The sequence below is a fragment of the Gopherus evgoodei genome, unplaced genomic scaffold (genome assembly GCF_007399415.2).
Source record: "Gopherus evgoodei ecotype Sinaloan lineage unplaced genomic scaffold, rGopEvg1_v1.p scaffold_56_arrow_ctg1, whole genome shotgun sequence".
Taxonomy (NCBI): Eukaryota; Metazoa; Chordata; order Testudines; family Testudinidae; genus Gopherus; species Gopherus evgoodei.
This window is the reverse complement of record NW_022060077.1, coordinates 743,087-749,441: the sequence shown is the minus strand read 5'-3', so window position 1 is coordinate 749,441 and position 6,355 is coordinate 743,087. Positions and strand designations below refer to the sequence as shown.

The following is a 6,355-nucleotide window of genomic DNA, read 5'->3' as shown; positions in this document are numbered from 1 at the left end:
ATGATGCCAACGGACAATCACACTTTTTTTGACCCTGTAACCTACATCCTGACAGGCATCCCAGGTGTGGAAGAGTCTCAGGTCTGGATCTCCATCCCCTTCTGTCTGATGTACATTGTGGCACTTTTTGGGAACTCTCTCATAATATTCATTATGCTAACAGAATGAAGCCTCCATGAGCCCATGTATCTATTCATGTCCATGTTGTCCGCTGCTGATCTGCTGTTATCTACCACTGCGGTGCCCAAGATGCTGGTTGTATTCTGGTTTAGAGCGGGGGAAATTTCTTTTGCTGCCTGCCTGACCCAGATGTTCTTCATCCATATCATTTTTATTGCCGAGTCGGCCATCCTGCTGGCAATGGCGTTTGATCGGTACGTTGCCATCTGCAACCCCCTGAGATACACCATCATACTAACCAAGTCTGTGATCGGGAAGATGGGGCTGGCGGCTGTCACAAGAAGTTTCTGTATAATTTTCCCCGTCATCTTTCTCGTGAAGCATCTGAAGTTCTGCAGAACCAGCCTCCTGCCTCACACTTATTGTGAGCACATGGGCATAGCCCGGCTGGCCTGCGACAACATCACAGTCAGTGTCTGGTATGGCGTAGCCATGGCTATTTTAGCAATCGGTTTGGATGCTTTGCTCATTGCTGTATCTTATGGACTGATCCTCAGGGCTGTTTTCCGGCTCCCCTCCAAGGATGCCCGGATCAAGGCTCTCCGCACCTGTGGCTCTCACCACTGTGCCATACTGATGTTCTACACACCGGCCTTTTTCTCCTCTTTTGCACACCGATTTGGACACATCATTCCAGGTTATAGTCTCAACCTCCTGGCCAACCTCTATGTGCTCGTTCCCCCCATATTAAACCCCATCGTGTATGAGGTGAGAACAAAAGAGATCCTGAAACGGGTGATCAATGTGTTTTATCGATCTTGCAGCAGAAGCTCCCCGTTGAGCTAAAGGAAGCAACAGTAAATGCTTTGGGACTTGGAAATTAAAGGCAGGTTTTCATCTGAACTATAGGGATTTTGTAATTATGTACTTCCAGTGTATGAGCTGGAAATCTGGTCTCCCTCGTCACCAGAAGTTGGTCCAATAAAACATATCTCCTCCCCACTTTGTCTCTCTAATATCCTGGGACACACATGGCTACAAAAACACTGCACACTGCCACAGAAGGCAGCCAGACCAAGTAAGTCTTGTTCTAAGATGAAGGGAAACAACAAAACAAGAAAGCACAAAGGTAAAATCACCGTGCAAGAGAGCACGGTGTGTGCTCTTCTGTGACAAGCTACATCTGAGCTGGACTCTTACTGGTAACAGAAAGCTGCACATTGGGAGACAGGCTCTAGTTTTGTTTCTGCCACCGACCTGCTGTGCTACCTTTGGTTTGTTTCTTTCCTCCTCAAACTCCTAAACCATTCTCAGGGTCACAGCTCTGCCGGCCTCAGTCATCCACAGGATCACCCGGGGGCGAGGAGTGAGGCAAATTTGCCCCAGGACCCGCAGAGGTCCCCATGGGAATATACTATTCGATAATACTGCAACTTTTTTTATGGAAAGGGCCCCCAGAATTGCATTGCCCCAGGCCCCTGAATCCTCTGGGCAGCCCTGGTCCTCCATTCTGCAGCCAAGGCCTGCGTCCCAGAGACCTTGTGTTTGGCTGCCTTACAGCACATTTCATGTGAATGGGCCCGGCTTCCCCAGGCTGATCTCGATCTCTTCCCTACACTCATGGCTTTGTAGGGGGTGGCTGGGTCAGAGAAAGATTAGGGTTGCTGTGGCCTGGTGCCTGGGCGAAAGGCTCATTTGCACATGCTCTCTGGTCCCCCTGACTGTGGGAGAGAGAGAGAGAGAGAATATAAGGTGTGTGTGTGTGATTAGCTGTGTCTTACCTCGTGTTAAAGGCATGCTTTGCCACTGAGGATAAGGTGCTGATTCCTCCCGGGGATTAGCCTTCTGCTAATGTCGGAAACTCTCATCTCTAGACATTTTGGGTATGTCTTGTAGTCTCTCAGTGAACTTGAGATTTGATTCTATGTGGACGCAGAGGTTGGTAATGGAAGGGACAAAGGGATCTTGAGTCTAATGTGCTAGTGAAAATGGATGGTCTCTTTAAGACAGAGTCCAGCCTTGGAATTGGCAATGGTGAAGAATATGGAAACTACTGACCAAGCTACTGTCTGTGTACATGCAAATTACCTGATTGACTGTGGAGGAGAAAGACTTGCCCTTAGCTGTTAACTTTTCACAGCAGACAGGACATTCCAGACCTAATGTGCTGTATGAGAAGGGAAACTGAGGCGCACCATCATATTGCTTTCATGGCTAAAAGTCAAAGTACCTACACTATAGAGAACATTAATAGCTACATTGACTTGATGTTAATTGGGTACCAAACATTAGCCAGAGCTTGTATGGACTCTCTGGACAGAACCAGTGCAGCACGCAGAGAGGACAATATCAGCCCTGTACCTGCCAAATTCTGGGAGCAGGGCCTGCCTCTTGCACACAACCTGACTTTGCTTCATATCGGCAAAGTTTTGACCGCTACTTTAGTTCAGGCTTCAGGCCTCCTGCCAGGCTTCTGATACAAGAGTTTATGTGGCAGACCGTCTTCCTACTGCACCCTTTGTTTTCTGTCTTTTAACCTGTTACTGACCCATGAGAGGACCTTACCTCTTATCCCGTGACAGGTTACTTTGCTGAACAGCCTTTGGTGAGGGACCTTGTCAAAGGCTTTCTGAATGTCCAAGTGCACTACAGCCACTGGATCTCCCTTGTCCACATGCTTGTTGACTCCCTCAAAGTATCCAATAGCTTGGTGAGGCAGATTTCCCTTTGAAAAGCCATGTTAACTCTTCCCAACGCATTGTGTTTATCTTTTAAAGCCTTTAGAGATATTTGCTGCTAGCAGTCACAGATGGGCCATACGCCATTGTAGGCAATCTCATTCTACCATCCCCTCCATCAATTATCCAGCTCACTTTGCTAATGAGGAAGCTGAGGAGCAGACTGCACTGAGATGGAGAGATAGACTCCCCTCTGGGGGCACAGTGGAATCAAGGGGGGCTGATGGCTCGGCAGGGGTGTGTGTGTCCCAGCCAGGGGCTGCCTACTCTGCGAGTGCGGAGCCAGGCTGTGGAGCAGAGGCAGGGCAGGGGCAGGTCTGTACCTCAATGAACTGGAAGTTCACAACCTGTTTAATTTTCCCCATTATTGCAGTAGCTTCTGGTGGGGGTGTGGGGGGGTCCCTCTGGCTCTGGGAGGAAGGAGGGAGGCAGAGAGTTAGTTACAGACCCTGTAACACACCAACTCTAGGTTAGCCATCCCGTACTTCTGCTGTACACCACAGAAGAACAAGAGAAAACAGTTCCTTCCTTTCACTCTAGGCCAGTCTTGTAACCCCAAGGCAAAGTGTCTGCATTTCATGTAGTCCCTACATGACATCTACACAGGCTATGAATATGGGGTGGGACTCAAGAGATCTGGGTTCTATTCCAAGCTCTGCCACTGGAGAACCTTGGGCAAGTCATGTCACTGCCCTGTGCCTCAGCTTCCCCATATGTAAAATGGGAATAATGATACTGACATCCTTTGTAGAGTGCTTTGAGATCCACTGATGGAACAGCTCAGTATTATTACTTAATCTTGTATCCATTAGGGCCCAATGGCCTGTACCAGGCATCTCCCAAACTAGCAAATGGAGATGTGATCCCTACCTCAAGGAGCTTACAAACTAGGCTAGACATAAGCAGGGAGAAACAAGGCCGCGCATGCCACAGCTGTGCCCTCGTTCTGCAGCGTGACGGACAGCAGGTGCGGAGCAGAGAAGAAGCAGGGTCAGGGCTTTGGTTCTGACCCTGCACCGCTGTCCTTGCTTTCACCGGAGTTATTCCTGATCCGCACCAAGGCAGAGGAAAATCCAACCCATCCCTGGCTTCACCTCCCCATTATTCAGAGATTCATTAATTCCAAGGCCAGAAGGGAACATTGTGCTCATCCAGTCTGAACCCCTGCATCGTACAGGCCAAGGAACTGTCCCAGAATAATTCCTAGAGCAGATCTGCTAGGAAAAAACATCCCGTCTTTACTGAACAGTGGTCAGTGATGAGAATCCACCACAACCCTTGTAAAACTGTTCCAAGGGTTAATTACTCTCCCTGTTAAAAAGTCTCAATTTGTCTAGCTTCAATTTTCAGGCATTGCATCACGTCAGACCTTTCTCGGCTAGACTGAAGAGCCCATTGTTAAATGTTTGTTCCCTGCGTAGGTACTTACAAACTGTGATCAAGTGACTCCTTAATTTTCCCTTCGTTAAACTAAACCGATTGGGCTCTTTGAGCCTATCACTATCAGGCAGGGTTTCTAATCCTTTAATCATTCCCGTGGCTCTTCTCTGAACCCTCTCCGATGGATCAGCAACTTTCCTGGGTCTGTCCATTTCGGGGAGCAGGGAGGCAGGGGATGCCAACAACATTACTGCTCACAAAGATGTCATCGGTGATGTCACAGTCGGCCCAGCTCCAGGCCATGCGGTGAACTGCTGGAGAAGCAGGAGGGGCAGGAGGCAGCTGGTGCCCTGGGAGTAAAGAGGTGGGGGCTGGTATGCATGATTTGGGCCTGGATTCTGGCATTACACAGGGCAGGGGGAGGTCGGTTCCCTTCTCGTGCTCCCCCACCCGTAGATCTGGGATCACAGCAGCAAGAACAATACTAAGAATATCACCATAGTTAAGGAAAGCCAGCCCCGCCCCGCATTCCAGCTCTCCTGGGCCCTCCCTGAGCCTCCCTAAGCATGGCTGACAGCGGAGAGAACACCATCACCTGCCCAGTCATCGCCGCCAACCCCCGCATCATCCGAGTCACGGTGAAAACCCCGAAGCTGAAGGAGGAGTTTGTGGTGCCAGAGAACAGCACCATCAAGCAATTCAAGGAGGAGATCTCCAAGCACTTCAACTGCCAGACCAGCCAGCTGGTGCTGGTGTTTGTTGGGAGGATTTTGCAAGACCAGGACACACTCAGGCAGCGGGGGATCCAGGATGGGATCACTGTCCACCTCGTCATCAGGACACAGAAGAGAACCCAGGACAATTCACTTCCACACGTGTACATGGCCAGGAACGTTGCCCCCACCCCAGCGCCGTCCGGCATCGCCCCCGCCCACAGCAACGCCTTTGATCTAAGCAGGAGAGGCCTAGGCGTGAATGTGTCCAGCACCGAACTTCAGAGCCCATTGCAGCTCCTGGCCAGCTCGGAGATGATGGCCCGGAAGGTGGAGAACCCATTTATCCAGAGCATGCTCTCCAACCCTGACCTGATGAGGCAGCTGATCATGGCCCACCCACAGATGCAGCTGCTGGCCCAACAAATCCCAGAGATCAGCCGCATCCTCAACAATGCAGACATCATGAGGGAGATGCTGGACATTGTTCGCAACCCAGAAATGATACAGGAGATGAGGAGTCAAGACCGAGCCTTGAGCAACTTGGAAAACATCCCAGGCGGGGACAATGCCTTGAGATGCGCCTATACCGAGCCCCAGGAACCAGTGCTAAGCGCTGCCCAAGAGCAATTTGGAAACCTTCCCTTTGCTATGCTGGTGAGGAATCCCTCCTTGGAGGGTGTGTGTGGGGGTGGCCAGCCGTCCTGCGTAGATCACAGAGACCTGTCGGCTCCTCCCTCCGTCTCTCAGAGTGCCACAAGTATCTGCACCAACAGCACCTGCGGGGACCTGGACAGCGGTGTTACCAGCAGCAGCACCAACCCTTTTGGGCAGAGCTCTTCGGTGCCAAATCTGGGACCGGGGATGTTCACTACAGGAGGGATTCAGAACCTGGTGCAGCAGATCACTGAGAACCCCCAGCTGATCGTGAACTTGTGCGCATCCTACACCAAGTGCATGATGCTGTCGCTGATACAGAATGCTCAGCTGGCAGCACAGGCCACCTTCTCGGCGGAGAGCCCCCAGCACCAAGAACCAGTGACGCATGGGCTGCCAAATTTCTTTCAGCAGATCCAGAACCCTGAGATGTTAGTGGCCATGTCCAACCCGAAAGCCATGCAGGCTTGGCTGCAGATTGAGCAGGGGCTGCAGACGTTGGCAGCAGAGGCCCCTGTCCTTCTGCCATGGTTTACGCTCCGTTTGTGGGGACTGGGAAATCCTGGGAGCTCTGTAAGTGCGACTGGCCCGAGCCCTGCACCCAGTGAAATGTCACACGCAGCGCCGGCAGCATCTGAGCAGGGACACCAACATCTGAACATGCTGCGGATGCTGAAAGTTCTTCCTGGGACGAATCCTCAGCACTTACAAGCTCCAGAAATCAAATTTCAGGAAGAACTGGAGTAG

The 6,355-nt window shown here is 51.1% G+C and overlaps 2 pseudogenes; both read left to right on the top strand.

The window, feature by feature from the left end:
- Positions 1-966, top strand: LOC115643280 (annotated as a pseudogene).
- Positions 967-4,804: 3,838 nt separating this feature from the next.
- On the top strand, positions 4,805-6,355 carry LOC115643279 (annotated as a pseudogene).